This window comes from Falco cherrug, chromosome 16 (genome assembly GCF_023634085.1).
Source record: "Falco cherrug isolate bFalChe1 chromosome 16, bFalChe1.pri, whole genome shotgun sequence".
Lineage (NCBI taxonomy): Eukaryota > Metazoa > Chordata > Aves > Falconiformes > Falconidae > Falco > Falco cherrug.
In genome coordinates, this window is record NC_073712.1 from 6,681,647 (window position 1) to 6,696,171 (window position 14,525).

Here is a 14,525-nt window from a genome sequence, read left to right on the forward strand (position 1 = left end):
GCACCTTTCACTTTCAGAAGGAATGAACTCCAAGACACCTGAAGAAAGTGGACTACGTGCAGGGCGCTGACGGACGTGAACGAGCAAAGACCGAGTCTCTCCTCCCAATCTCCTCTAATCTTTCCGACGTTCGATCTTACAAGTAATTGCATCTAAACAGTGATTAAATAGAATGAAGATGGAGGGACGGATATTTTAAAAATAAAATTGGGGTGTAGTTGCATGGCAGACAAAAATTCATTTATCTCTCAGAAGAATCCACACCCTTCCATAATCCTTCCAGTCTCTCACACGGGTGCAGAAGGGACAAGAGTTGTTATTCAAGGTGGTAGCAGCAGCCTCCCTGATTTATCACAGTCGCGCACCTACCCCACAGTTCAACAAACAGCCACAGCAATGGTCAGACAACAGAGAATTCGATTCATCAACTATTTGTGACCCGTCAGGGCTCTGTAATAATCTGAGCCCTGTCTTACATGGGAAGGAATTTCCCCACGAAAGCCTTTGCCTTGGCAAAGGAAAAGGCAAAGCCTTGGCTCTGGGGAGAAGCACACGAGGCAGCCGGTACTGGCCAGCACTGGAGGCAGGAGCTGGTGCTGTGCGGGGAGCTCCGGTGGGAGCTGCTCCAGCCCAGCCATCCCCAGGTGATACGGACCCACACCTCCCCTCCCCACGGCACGGCAGGTTTGGTGCAGGAACCTATTCCCACCAGGAGCAGAGAGAGGGGAGGGGGCGAAGGGTATGGCTGGCCATTGGGTTTCCATTCATAACCACCCGTTACATTTCCAACCTTCCAAGGGGCTCTTTACGAATGTTATTAATTCCCCGCTCCCTGGAAGCCCTTTGGAAGAAAGGGTGGGAGAGAGCACAAGGGCGAGTGCTTAGGGAAGGGCTGTTCATACAGTGCCAGATCCTTTCACAGCTATCAGTGTCCATTCACCGCAGCTGAATGTGAAATACACCATGGAGAATAGCCCTGGCAGGCTTGCGCGGGATGAAATGGAAAACTCACCTGACCCCTCCTGACCCTCTCCCCTTCCCCCTCCCCTCCCAAATCTCCTTGACCCCATTCACAGCGTGGGGAGAGGGGAGTGGTCATTAAGCAGGGATGGGAGAACGGCCATTTATTTAGTCTCTCTGAATTAACTCTGCGTTTCCTTTGAGCTCGGGGGCTCCATTATATCGGCTTCGGCAGCTCTGCTTAGGGAAAGAGCAGCAGTGGGTGGAAATCCTCTCCGACGAGAACAAGGAAGACCTGGGCATCCCAGCCCATTTGAAATTCCCTCCCTCACCCCACAGTGCAGCAGCCCAGACACCAGGATATATTAATCTATGACTAAATGCTACAGATGCTTCCAGAGTTACAGGCAGGGGCAGGTCCCCGCAACAGCGCAGAAGACCTTCCACGCAGTTTGGTTCAAAGGGAGACATCTGAATTTACTAGGACTGGGGGGGTTAGTTCCTTCCTGCCGTGCTGCAATTCGTTGCTGCAGCACCTACAACGTGATCATCCGGCTTTCAGGGTGATGTAAAAGCCAGAGCTTAGTTCAGGCCCTCTTGTGCTTGCTGCTCTCCTGATGCAGGCTGATCCCCGGCCCAACAGACACGCACCGAGGCTGAAGGCAGCTCACCTCCATCCCCGCTTGGTGAACTGAAAGTAAGAAGCCACAGAGAGAAGAAGCCGCCAATGTGAAGCACCTGCAGCCAGCAGCTGATTTTCAGGAGGCTGCATCTTCCCCCGTCTGTGGGCCACTAAACCAGACTGCACCCGCTCAGTGAGCAAAGCTCTGGTCTCCCGTAACCACCGAGCCATTCACCTTCCCTCCAGGTGGCTAGGGCTCACCAAGATGGACTTTGAGATGCAACCTCAGGTCCTGCCAGGCTCCCACTGCCTCAACCACAGAGCACAAGTCATTTCAGAGCCAGCAGAATACATCTGCAGCTGCCATGGAGCTGGGGCAGGGCACAAACCACCCGGTGACTTTCCCTTTACCTTTGGCCCTCCTGACCTGGGAGGCTGGTCAGTCCTGGTGAGCAGGGTTGGGCTGTTCCAGAGGCAACCCAAGGGACTGGTTCACTTCTGCAGAAGCTCTGGGAGGCATTTTTTGCTGATATCCTTCAGGTAAAGGTGCATCTGTGAGGGCAAGTGACCACTGAGTATCTTCTGTGTGTTACAGTGAGCAGCAGGGGCACGTGAAACAGGTCACTGTCCCACATTCACCAGCTGACCAAAGCAAAGGCACCAGGGAAAGGCAAATGAAAGTCCCTATGAGATGGATGCGGAGGTCAAAATATTTGTTAAGAACGGGAGTTAGGAAAGGATGTTTTCCAGCCTGGCAGGCTAACAGCACTGTCCTTGCTCTGCCTGCCATGCAGAGAGGATGCCTTCCAGGGTGGAGAAAGATCTGTCCCGCTTGCCCTTCACCCTGCACGTCTGTGGTATCTCACGCTCCTTTCAGGAGCTGTGCCAATAGCTTTATCCTCACCCCGCAATGAGAACATCAAACAGACAGCAGGGCAGCCCACAGGCTCCACTGACCTCCTGTCCCACAAGCTGCTTCTCTCTCTGGCAGACAAAGGAATCGCCCCTGCCAGGAGGCTTTCTCCCGGGCTTTGGCTGCCTTAGCTCCCGTGCCCGCCTGCTTGACCAGTGAAAAGGATACAGCAGCAAAAAGTGGCCAGTTCCAGCTCATCCTCACCCTCCTCCTCCTCCTCCCCCTTTACAAACAGAAACTGCCTGTCTAACGAGGTCACTGACTCAGCGGAGGCCACGCTGACACTTTCGGAGCTCACCACACTTCTCCAAGGGACGGACATCAGCCCAGCAGCGCGCACCGCGATGGATGCCAGCGGGTATCATTAACTCTCCCACAGTTGGCAGGCGTCATTGCCACGTTCACCCAGCGGCAGCAACAGGCTTCGGGCCGCCTGGGAGATCCTGCTGCCGTCCACGCTAGGAGGAGCCTGGCCAAGATCAGACGGCGCAGGATGGAGCTGGGCACCCGGCTTTCTGCAGGCAGGCAGCAGCCCGGGCTGAAGGGCTGAAGCCTTGCCTTGCGGGTCTGCAGCTCAGCCCCATCTCCTTCAGGGACACCGCAAAAAGGTGACTGCACTATAGAGGGCCAAGTTCTGCTGTGGTGCGGTGAAGGACTGAGCACCCCAGTAAATACCCTGTAGCTGAGCTCAACTGCAGAGGGATCTTCAGACTGCGCTGAAGGAACCGCAACGGGACTGCTCATGCCCGCCACACGGCAGGATGGTTTAGGATGGTCTCACAGTGTTTTACCTGCTCGGGACTGGGATTTAACCACCAGACTTCATTAAGCACAGAAGCACCGCACGCTTCTGAGCACACACAACGCCACCTGAGAAACAGCAGTTTCAGCCTCGCTCATTCTGATCGCTCCCTCCTGACTCAGCGTCAGGTCTGCTATAAACAACCCGAGACCTCCAGACGAGGTTGGCTGGCTCTACATCAGAGCTACAGCTTTGTTTTGCTACTGCATGGCCCAGGCTCTGGCTTTTATTCACGAGAGGAGCCCGTGTTTTGGAGCGGGAAGGGAAAGGAAAGATGATCTGGTTCTGCTTTTCACTTAGGTTCATTTTTGGTGTTTAAATACCGTGCCCATCGCCCTGGCGTTTGGTCTGAGTCAGCCTCTCCCCCACCCCCCTCTTCCTTTTTTGATTATTTTTTTTAGCAGAAGAATAAAAATGTAAATTGAACTGGAAAGGGAAAAAATAAGCCCCCTCCAGGTGCCCCCCTTCTCTGCAGCGTGGTAACGGGCACAGATTATATCCGGCACCACATGACCAGGGCCCGTATTTATATGTCAGTGTGTAAAACCCACCCTGCTGAGCTGCCTTTTCTCTGCCTGAGGCTGGGGGCTTCTGCTACGCGTCTAGTCAAACAGGCCCACAAAGGGGATTAAGGAGAGCCCCTCAGCCCCGCAGAGTAATCCATCAAATTATCCCTTGTTGGCGTTGCTGTCCTCTTCAGGAAGGGAGGGGGGGGGGGGCTGGGGGGAGAGGAGAAAAAAAAAAAAAAAAAAGCCCTCCAAAGGCTTTTAAAGGCACTGAAATTACACTTGAGCCTGAAACACTCCACCCAGCTGCTGTAGCCCACAGCACAATGGGCTGGTTGTAAAGGGAATACCGGGAAGCGAGGGAAAAGAGATGGACGCTGTTAAAAAGGGCAGCAGCCTCCCCGTGTCTAAAACTCCAACAGGTGGCCCAGACCCCCCCGCTGCCGGGACCCCCCAGCAGTGCCGGCCACGGTAACACTTGGCTGCGCATCCCTGAGGCTCGAGGATGTGTGTGTTGTGCCCAGGACCCACGGACACGTCCTCCTCCTCAGAGAACCTTGCAAAGGCAGAGTCTGCACCCAAGAGCCTGCACCCATCACTGCAGAGGAGCACCCAGCCCTGCAGGGGACCAGGGCTGGGTCCAGCAGTGCCCCTGACCACAGGCTGTAGCACTGTCACCCCACGGTACCTGCCTGGTCCCCAGAGCTCTGCGGCTGGACAGTCCTTCGAAACCCTGCAGCACACCTAACACTGGCAGCAGGCTCGTCTGGGGCACGCTGGGGCACACGGCATCTTCACTGGTGCCCCCATAGGCAAAGCAAAGCCAAAGAACGCCCACGCTCACCAACATTCTGGGAATGTCTACCTGGATTGAACCTGTATTTTCTTCCACAGCTACCTAAATTGCACAAGGACTTTTGTGCCGGTCATTACCACCCTATTTGGAGGTACGATGTCCTCTATCCACCAGCTCTGCCTAAGCAAGCACGTGGGATTTCATGGGGTTGCATTACTGTAATCCTGCTTAGGGGAAACGATCACCGGGGGTGAAACAGGGAAAGCAGAGAGCAAAGCTCTTACCCCAGCAAACTGGAACTGGCAAAGAGAAAAGCAAACCGGTTCTGGTGGATGGCTGTTACCACGTACAGAGAACACATAGCTGTCCCACTGCATGCTACACAGGTCACCTTAGCACTGAAAAGTGACACACAACTGCGTTTTAATCACTAGTGCTGAGCCCCAGAAGAATAATTTCCCCATCTTTTACGGAGAAGAGATGGGAAGGCAGAAACCCTAGCTGCTTTACTGTGTCCATTTTGCAATGCCTGTTCACAGGGCTGGGAAATGGGAAGTGAAATCGGAACTTCTTGTTTCCAACCAAAGCACAAATGCCACATAAGGGGACATCTGACTCCTCAGCAAGCCGATGTCAACTTCGGCTCCGAGACAGCTCTAGGACTTCTACCCCATGACAGAGCTTCATCATTTCTGGCTTTATTTGGGAAGCTGTGACAGTCACGGGGCCAGCCGAGTCTCAGGACTAACCTTGGGATGGAGAGGACCATTCTGAGGTACCAGCAAAACCCAAGGGCCGGAGCAAAGGCCACAGCCGGCACTGACACGTGAGACTGTAAATCCAAACCATCAGCCACGGCTCCTGGGCCAGCAGCTGCCAGGGGCTCTGCAGAAACAAACCGCCCAGCCCCGGCAGGGGGGCGAAGGGATTCCTTCGCCCAACCCGCACCCCAACAGGCTGATTATCAAGTAGCAGCGAGGGGTCCGACAAATATAGCCCCAGCGGGAGCTGCCGCCAGCTAACACCGAAATCTAACCTTCCTTCGTTTTGCCAGAAGTCGTGTTTGCCAAGGGCTGCGCCGAGGAAAGGAGGAGGAGAGCGAGCAGCCAAAGCGCCACGCACGGCCGTCCCCGGAGAGCAGCAGGCACAGACTTCCACAGTCCCTTTTGCTTCAAGTTTTGGGAGCGTGACCTCGTGCTCTTCCTCAAAGGATATACTCTGAATCCTAGACACACACAGAACTAATGGGCCCTTTTGTAATCACATGGTAGTTAGTCCATTTTTTCATGGTAATTTTCTGGTCTGCAATTCCAGTTATTTGTGTCCCTGCCGGAGAAGTTTGATGCTAACATATCTCTCAGCGAGCCCTTTGACCTCTGCTGGCAGGTTGGTGGGTTTCTCCCTCTCTGTTTTCTGTCTCTAAAATGAGGTCATGGCTTTGAATGAGACAAAGAGCCTTTGCAGCGTGAGGAATAGCCCCAAGACAGCTGTGAGTACAGAACCCCCATCAGTCACATCAGACCCTGATGTGCTCGGCAGCAGCCCGCAGCTCTCCCGGGAACGGCTGGGTTTTACCCGCCTGCTCAGAGAAGAGATCATGCAAGTGCTCCTAGCAGAGCTGGTGCAAGAACGGATGCACAACAGGCAGCTACCTCTGGTGGGAGCATTAAAAGGGGGAGAGAAAAAAAGCAAAACCCTCCAAATACTTTGGGCTGGGAGTTGATCTAAGACACCGCTGTCCGCGCCGCCTGCCCCTCTGGCAGAGTTGCAATTTCCACCCCGCTTGCTGGCTCTCCAGCCACCCGTGCTCCCCATCTACCCTCTGGGCTTCAGCGGCCGGTGGAGGTGGGTTTGTGCCAATATGCTGTGACTGAAGGGGACAGTCTGGCAGCCGTGGGCCAAGCACCCTCTGCCAAAGGGACGCGTGAAGAGCACGCGTGCAGGGAATAACAGGATTTCTCTGGGGTGCTTTAAGGTCAAAGACCACATATCGGAGTCCCGAGATCTTTCTTATAAAAGCAGCACTTCTACGTGTCCGACTTCTACTTTGCTGTCTTAATGAGGACCCTCAGATCACCGCTGGAGCAGAGAGAACTTTTTTCCTTATCATGACAGACCAGTCACAAGGCCTGGGTCTGAAAACATGAGATGCTATGATTTTTACTTCTGCCTGAAATTGTCCGGATAACGGCAAAGATAAGAAGCAATCAGATTTTATTTTTCAAGACAGATAAGTTTCACTGGAAGATCGTTACAGGAAACTGAAGAAGCCTTTTCCTTTCCCCACTCTCACTATCAGTTTCATGTGTAATGGACCCTGAACACGCAGGGATTTGACATTAAGCTGCAGCCGCTCACACAAAACACACGGCAGCATGGAGAATCTGGAAGGGGAGTTTTCCATTTTCAAAAGAGAAGGCTCAAAGCTGCCATTTGTACAGGAGGTGAATGGAGCAAGGCATTTTTACCATCCCCCTCACTCCCCACCCCATCTCTCCTTACAAACAGGAACCTAACTTCTGTTTTGAGCCCTGGAAAGAATATCAGTCCCAAATATTAGCTTGTTAGTAATTAAGCATGGAGTTCAAGTTCAAAGCTCCCTAGATTTTGCAGGGCACTCTGAGCAGGGGCGCTCAGGCTTTTTGCTGCACATGGTTAGTTTCTTGCTCTGGTACCGAGAGCACAGACTGCATCTATCAAGGAGGACAGGCAGGAAAGGGGTCAGAGCGCTGAAATTACTTAGCACTTGCTGAAAAAGTCTGCTGTAAAGCAGCGGATAAATGAAAGTTTGTGCATTTCAGACTCCGAGTAGAGGCAGGATTTTCTCTCCACGCTGGGCTCTCGCTTGCCCATGTTTACTGGAGTAAAGTTCAGTGAGCTACAAATGAAGCAGAAAAGACCTCTGATATTCCCGCAACATGCTCTGGGCTGCCTTGGGCAAACAGCCAGGGCACCTCGGGCAGGCGCAACGCTGGCTGTGCCCAGGAAGAGCCAGGAAGGAGCTTATCAACAGCAGCGTCTCGGGCCACTCTGGTTGTGCATCAGCATGTGCTAACTAGCCTCAGTTACAGTCTTCTGTTAGCAGAGGGGATAACTAGCATTCCCTGCTCTTGCCCAAAAGGCTTATACGCTGCTATCAACATTGGCCACAGACAGTGATGAATGGGAGTATCTGGGGGCAGCACAAACGTAGACTGTGTTCACAGAAATCAAAGATGAAAGAGGCCCTGTTGAATCATCTTCCCCGGGGCTGCTGCAGGACTGCTCCCAACAGCACATTCTCCAGTGATTTGTCCAGTCTGGATGGATGGGTCTCGAGTACTGAGGTTGCAAGAATTTCCCCTGAAACAATATCCATGGGCTAAGAGATTTAATAGCTGGGAAGCGACCTTCCTTCCTTCCCTCCCTCCCTCCAGTCATCCCCTATGTAATTCCTATGCTCTCCTTTTTATATGCATGGTCAGACCCCTCTCCAGACTACATTTAGCCACTTTCCTAAACCTAGCTTTAGTCAGTCCTCACGAAAAGCCACCCTTCCAGGCCCATTAATTGCTCAGTCGGCCTTGGCTGTAGCACAGCAGCCTTTTGTTCCAGCATTGCTCCAGCTGCTCCCACCACCCCTTGCACACAGGAGTCGTTTTGTCATAAACATTCCCAAACGCACCTCTGAAGTCTAACAGCAACAGTGCCCGCACAAAGCCCTCCCCTGTCACGCCAAGAGCCAGTACCTGGTACGCACAGAGCGCTGCCTTGGAAAGCCACTGTCATCGCATTGTTCCTTTGTGCTCCATCTCTTTGTATTTATGAACTGCCTCTCGCCACAGACCTACAAGGAAGCTCTCTCTGTGACCAGAACAATCCTTCAGGCTGTTTGCACAGCTCTAAGCAAAGGGAGAATTTTTGCCAGAATCCAGACTGAGGTAGCACAGCGACGACCAGTACACCACACGGGCAGGGAGAGCACCAACAGGGGATAATCACCACCAGCAGTGTCAGCTCAGGTCTTGTAGATCACCAAAATGCTTTGGGTACCCCCTCTCCAAACAGAGGATCACACCAGAAGTGGCACTACAGCCCTGGGCAGAGGGGAAAGAGATGAGTGTAACTTCCCAGACCAGTGGCAGAGCACACTGCCGATGGAAAAAGTGTAAAATCACCAGCAGGGAACTCACACACAGGTTCCAGAGTGACGTGGAGGCTTTTGGCCTCTGTGCAGAGAGGACAGAGAACTGAGTGAGTACACCTACACCCACCTGGAATCCAACTGAAGAGCCAGCTCTGCCCATTGCTCCTAAATAAGAAGCAGGCAACTGGGAGGAGAAGGCAGAAGAGAGTCAGATTTGAGGTTTGATCACCACCTCCGTTTCTTTGACGTAGCAGGTCAGATTCCAGCAGGAATCACTCCTAGCATTCGGTAAAGAAAGTGTGATCCATGGATTTTATTGCATGCACTGTTTCACTAAAACTCTTAACCCATAAACCTAGCGCAAGATTTAGATGTTATCCACAACTATGTACACATCATTCCTGAAGTTGGCTCTAGCCTGCTCTGCAAGAACATTAATGGCTTTTGAGTGCTGACAGCTTGCACTGATTTGAGTCAATGCACTCACTGTATTTGCATTTTTCTTGAAGTCCTAGCTCCTGGAGACAAACCACCATGGAGACCTTCAGCTTTCAATAAAATGAAGGTGGAAGAAAATCCACTCCCTTGATTGAAGGGAAAAACCTTAGACCTCACAAACCAAACACAGTACCCATCATCGTTTTAAGTTTCTTTTTTCAAATAAACCTCGTTGTTTTGCCAGAGGCCATCCTTACACCTGAGTATTCAAAACCTGGCAATTATGAGAATTCATCTGCAAGTCCCCAGAAGCTGGTTCCTTCTGAAATCAACAGAGCTGATTTCAGGTGTTTCTCAAAGAAGGTCTCCCTGAATGTAAGACAGGGCCAGGTCCCCAAGATCTGGACTAGCAGCAGTTTCTTTTAGTACACATAAAGTAACAAGGAAAAAGAAAAACGTTTCAGAGCTGCAAATCAAGCACCTGCTTATTGCTGTGTGTGTTCCAGCCACCCTCCAGCACCGAGACAAAGAAGCCATTCGGACCACATTTCTACAGAACATTTCTTATTTTGCCAGACAATATTCACGGGGGTCTGTTTCTCCTCTTCTGCAGGCTGGCAAAATGTTAAACAAATATTTTTGAACTGCAAGAGGAACTGACATTTTAGGATATGAAAACAAGGAGGAAGGGCACAAATTTGAGGACCTCCAAGGAACAGCATGCATACAAATAATAATAATAACTAAATGGTGCCTTTATAGTTCCATTTAGTTATGTTTTTTGAACAAGCAACTCAAGAGCTTCATTTGTGGACGCATCAGCAAGTTCTGCAGGCCTGCAGCACTAGATCAGACTGATTCTTACAGCAGTGAGGAGCAACAGCAGCACAAGAAGTAGAACAGGCTTGAAGGGTTCAACATATTCAAACATCAGGCACAGAACTGCAAAAAGAAACCTTTGATTTACTATCCTCCTATTCTTTTGTGGGGAGCGCAAGGTTTCCTTTATGTTACACGGATCCGTGCTTACAGACGGTCTTCTCTGAGCATCTACATCGTGTGGCAACCTTGCAGAGACACCTTTAAAGTTTCCCAGTTTTATAAAAGCAAGGATTCCTCTGTGATGCTCTCTGTCCTCTCAGCTGAGCCCTAGGATCCTTGTTTTCACACGGAGAGGTTTGATGTCTGATATTAAACATTCAGAAATCAAGTAAACATTGAAAACAGTTGACAGGTGCTCACAAGCTCCTCATGACTCCCTTGCTCCACTCACAGCGCAACCTTGGTCATGAGTTTAACCGCACGGCTGAAGGATCACAAGACTCCGCAGGTTGGCTGTCTAGGGTTAGTTTTCGTTAAAAGTAGCTGTCTTAGGCTGACTGCCCCCCCCCCCCCCCCGCAGAAGCCACAGGACACCGTCATATGATGGAATTGTTTGCAACAGCAGAAGTGAACGGAGGAGATTCACCAGACAGAACTCTTTTTGGTTTCTGCGCATCCCTCTCCACACCGCCCGGTGCTTCCTTCTCTCCAGGCACGAGGCTTTACAGCTATTATTGCTTTGTCACCCCCTACCACTACGTGCGGTTGCTCTCCTCCCATCCCTTTGGTCCTTTTGCTTCGGCTTCCTCGTAGCCTTGACTCCATCACAAACCTCCACAACTTTCACCCAATGGGTCAAGTGTTTGGCTTTGATGTTGCCTTAGCCAAGATAAAGGAGATAGCAACTCACACATTAAAGAAAACCCCAAACAGTCAACTACCAAAACAAGACACTCCTTGGATGAACTGCTCCAACATAGAGAAAGGTGGAGGATAAACACAAACAGATGTTACTCACAACACTTATAGCTCATCTGAAAAGCTCTACAATCCCACTGTGACAAGAGTGGTATAAACCTCCAGAGAGACTAAAATCAGAGGACTGCATTAGTCCTATATCCACTGCTGCGTACGAAATACGCTTAAATTGCCTGAGAATATAGAGCATCGATAAAAAAAGAGAATACAGAGTATTGATAAAAAAAAGAGACAATCAGCAAATCGCTTCGTAAAGTTCGTTACGTGTTTTCTCTGGTCATTTAAGCAAGCTCCTAGCACTGGTCTAGACTGGCACCAGACCTGACTGAGTTACAAGCAGCTTGAATCCAACCAACCGCTAGTACCGTCGGGGAGAACACACAAACCCAGCAGTATTCTGAAGTTCTCGGCCACATCACCGCCTGCAGTACTCCTTCGACAGGGAACAGTCAGAAAACTGCCACAGGCAGAACTTTTCACACCATTTTTTATCAGTGTAAAACTATGGAAACCAGAGATTGAGACTAATATAATCTAGCAGATTAGAAATATCACTATTATAAAGACTACTTTCACCGAGCATCAACGTTTGTCTTCCTTTGCTCTTGTACATCCCTCAGTATTAATTTGCAAACCCTCAGAGCTTCTGGTGGATCCAACACAAAAGGCTCTGGGTTATGATTTTCACAGTGATGCAGGCACTCTGCGAACAGGCAAATATTTCCAAAGAAGCTTTGCAGAAAGACACGCAAGGAGACACACGCAGTTATGTTCAAAATGCAGGTTTTGCCTTGTCACTTCATCATACAGTGGATTCAATGCTTTTAGCACCAGCTTTTTTTGGTCCATACTCTGAACAAAGCTTCCACAAGCAACTTCATTACAAAACTAGGCAGCTATCGTTATATACAGTTTTTAAAATTATTTTCAGGACTGCGCACTCACAATGCCATCAGCCACAAGAGCCCAGCCATCACCCTGAATTCCATATGGAAGCTTTAGTCAAAAGAGCAGAGATGTGTAACAAGGGAAAAACAAAAACACACACACACCCCTCAACACTGCCACTGCAGTGCTCCTGCGAAATAAACAGTTTGGGGAAAAGGTTAACAAGAGTTTATGCTAGACATCCCTACTTTCAAAGATAAAGCGGAGCAAAGGCTACATTTTCTAACTCAGCGAGCAGTCCAGTGAATTCAGCTTCTCGCACTATGGCTGTAACATTTCTCACTGCCCACAACAGCTGACTGTCCACTTCCACAACGACGCTGCTGGTGGAGTTTGTCCCGAACATATTGCAGTATCTACTATCACTCTTATTACATTACAGTGACAGTAATCTTAGAGCCACTAAGAGCACTGCTTTGTTCGCAGATAATGTTATCCTTATCTCCAGGCAGCTTCTACACAAAGCCATGGGGCTTGGGCCTTCTAGCAACAGCTCCACGGTGGGAAACACCTTGAGGTTCAGGTACTTTGTAACTGGAACCTCGCCAAGGAGACAAGATGTTCTTACAGCTGACACTGCACTGTAACAAGCTGTAGAGGGATATACCCACCAGCAAACAGCGCAAGAAAAATCTCCCTACAAGGAGAAGTTTCCTACTAAATCCCAAGATTGGTTTATGCCCTGAAATACAGGGATTGGTATCCCTTGTAAAGCTCTCATTTAATTTGCTATTAATTCTGGAGATTCTTGTTATCCATATCAAATTTCTAATCCTTTTTTTCAAATCCCAGAAGCCAAGCGCTCTTGGCTTCCACGATGCTTTGCGGTAATAAGTTCCAGAGTTTAAGGCACTGCCTGGAATCCAAGCGCAGGGCTGGCAATCTGGCATGCCTGGGTCCGCCACCGTGGCCACTCCCCACCGAGTGGAAGGGCAGTAGCTACGGATGATGCAAGAAAGTCCAGGTAGCATCACACATTTAAGAAAAACAGAAAGAAAATTGCAGGTAGGGTGAATAATATAAAACGTTTAAAGGCTGGTACATGTTTTTCAGGAGTGCCTGCATGACTTCAATGCCCAGGTCATTTGGGTACTTTTGAAGTTCTTACTCATGTTCTGTTTCTATAAATTTCTAGTTATTCTCACGTTATACAAAGGCTGCTCTCTTCAACCCACATCTAGAACAGTGCCAGAATGGGACACGGTTTGAGCCTGGGCACTTTCCCTGTATTGCTCATGAGTCTGACAAATCTAGATGAGGATCAGGAAAGCTGCTCCTGACACATTTCCCTTCCAAAAAAAATTTTTTTTTTTTTTTTTAAACATAAGCATTTTGCCAAGCCTGGCTATCGCCAGCATAAAACTATTAGTTTATTCTAGTGCCTGCCACTTGCTCCTAAAGCTGTCATCTGCAGGAAGACAAATTATTCTTTTAGTTTATGTTTACCATAAACAGCTAAGGCGTTTTACTACCAAAGTCTCCAGTCATGCCGAAGTCAGTAACGTAGGGACTGTCCCCGTTAGGATCTTTAGGCACCGCTTTTAAGACAACAGCCTCCTCCCACTCCCGCTGATGGGGAGAGACAAGTTATCCAGCGCAGGCAGAGCCCTCGGTGGGGTGCAATGGAAACTGCCCTTTGCCAGGCGCTGGCTCCTTCGGTTCTAAGGATTCACTGACCTGTCCCCACAAGTCTTCAGGATTCCTGGGAGCCGGCGGTCACATCACGCTTCCCAAACTCCTTTCCCATCCGAGAATCTTTAACGCGAACTCGGTCGCAGCAGATGTCTCTGTAACAATGAGAAGCACGGGGGGGCAAAACCTCTCCTGCCACATCCCGGCCCTGGGAGGGCTCGGGGCGGCCTGGCCGGGCGCAGCGCCGCGCTACCTGCAGCCGCTCCCGCTTCCCCGGGCGCCCGGGGCTCCCACCGGGAAGCAGCGCGGATCCCAAGGAGCATCAGCAGGACCACTGCAGCAGGACCCGGCGCAGCCGCCCCAGTACCAGCGCTGCGCCGCGCCCCCGCCGCCCCCCGTCCCGTCCCCCCGGCGCTGCCCAGCTCCGGCTCCCGCATCCCGCATCCCGCCGCCGCTCGGGCTCGGCGCTCTGCCGCGACCCCCCCCACAACGCCCCCCCGCACCGCTCCCGTCCCCCCGGCGCTGCCCAGCTCCGGCTCCGGCTCCCGCATCCCGCCGCAGCTCGGGCTCGGCGCTCTGCCGCGCCCCCCCCCCCCCAACGACCCCCCCCCCCCCCCCCCCCAGCCCTACCTCGGCGCGGCCGGGGCTCAGCCCTCCGCCCGGCCCCGGTGCGGCGCCCGCGCCTCCGCCGCCGTTTAAATGGGCAGGTTGCGGCCCGGCAGGGAGCATGCGCTGCCGCGGGCGGAGCGGGGCCGCGGGGGGGGCCCGGCCGCCCCCCCGCCGCCGGGCAGAGCAGCCCCCAGCCCCCGCGGCCGGCGGAGCGGGGCTGCCCGGGCCCCCAGCGCGCCCGGTGCCGCTGCCAGCAGCCCCGCGGGGACCGGGCATCCACGCAAACCACTGGCATTTGGAGAAGGAACATCTCCCTCCCCCCCCCCCCCCCTTTTTCCTCCCTTCTTCCTCGAGTATTACCCAGTGTGAATGG

The 14,525-nt window shown here is 51.7% G+C and overlaps 1 protein-coding gene across 2 annotated transcripts in view; it reads right to left on the minus strand.

Annotated features, from left to right (window-relative positions):
- SLC45A3 (solute carrier family 45 member 3) overlaps nucleotides 1–14,405 on the minus strand; it is a 31,036-nt gene extending 16,631 nt beyond the window's left edge. The window contains exons 1-3 of one of the 2 annotated variants that reach the window (XM_055728059.1): nucleotides 14,174–14,405; nucleotides 13,589–13,698; nucleotides 5–152 (exon numbers count right to left, since the gene is read on the minus strand). The gene's annotated coding sequence lies outside the window, so the exon portion shown is untranslated. The remainder of the gene's footprint in view (nucleotides 1–4; nucleotides 153–13,588; nucleotides 13,699–14,173) is intronic. The other variant, XM_055728058.1, reaches the window with a different exon arrangement.
- Between the last annotated feature and the right edge of the window lie 120 nt (nucleotides 14,406–14,525).